Source organism: Podarcis tiliguerta (genome assembly GCF_965153285.1).
Source record: "Podarcis tiliguerta genome assembly, chromosome: 4".
Classification (NCBI taxonomy): Eukaryota; Metazoa; Chordata; class Lepidosauria; order Squamata; family Lacertidae; genus Podarcis; species Podarcis tiliguerta.
The window spans coordinates 81178336-81179539 of record NC_139537.1 but is presented as its reverse complement, the minus strand read 5'-3'; positions in this window follow the sequence as shown (position 1 = coordinate 81179539).

Genomic DNA, 1204 nt, shown 5'->3' with positions numbered 1-1204 from the left:
CTTTTGAATTTGGTCTTGTAATCTAGCATTACAACTCTGTAATTAAACTTGGTATGTTACAAAAAGCAAAAAAGGAAACATGCAGCAAATGTATATTCTGGTTTAGGGAACAGCAAATCTCATACTTTGCTCTATAGTGTAGGGCTGTTGTGGAGGGTTCCCTCCCTTAAGACTTAATTGATGGGGAAAGTGTGAACCACTCTTTCATTTATGTGGCAGTTTGTTTTTATCTTGCTTTTTGGTTTCGACCAAACTGGTAAAATGACTTTTGATAAAAATAGTACACAAGTTAAACTCAAACCACCAAAAAAAGCCCACTGGCCAAGCAGTATCAAACTTTGGTCAAATACCAAAAGTCTGTCCTAATCCAGGTTTCCTCAGACTTGGCCCTCCAGAAGTTTTGAGACTACAATTCCCATCATCTCTGACCACTGCTCCTGCTAGCTAGGGATCATGGGAGTTGTAGGCCAAAAACATCTGGAGGACCAAGTTTGAGGAAGCCTGACCTAACCGAACATAATTTGACCATGTTCATGAATGCAATGAGAAGACCTGGTAGGCTACCCTAGGGAAGGTAGGGTAGGCTACCCTAGGGAAGGCTTCTCTGTTGCTGCCCCCAACTGATTGTTCTGTTCTATTAATACTGTATATTGCTATGCTTAAAATTCTATCCATTTCATAGCCGCATCCTTTCCCCATTTCTGTCCTTCTGCTCCTTCCGTTTGTCTTGTTCCAGCCATCATTTTCATTTCAGGTCTTTGTCCTATCCTGTCTGAAGAAACCTCCTGACGCCTGGGCTCCCTTTGCCTCTTGTGTCTTCCTTGGAAACATGCTTTTCTCATACGCATTAGAGTCATGTAAAGTCAGCATTACCATGAATTTGCCAGTTTTATAAGTTGGAGATCGAGCTGTGTCACAAGTGAGAAGCTAAGCTTTACGTACTTCACAAATCAGGTTTTCTGAGGTAAATTCTTCTTTTCCAGAATATGACTTAGGTGCACTCTGGGAGGTGAGTTACATCTCCTTTAAAAGGTATAACCTGAGTTCGTAGGAGAGATGGAAATGAGGGGAGACCTTTGAAAATTCTGCGGATCATTTTGAGATCTTTTCAGCCACAGAAGTTCTGTTGTAAGAACCCAGCTATATATATCAGAGGCCTGAACAAAAATATTTGATGAAAAAGCTTTTAAGAATTAAAGAAAAG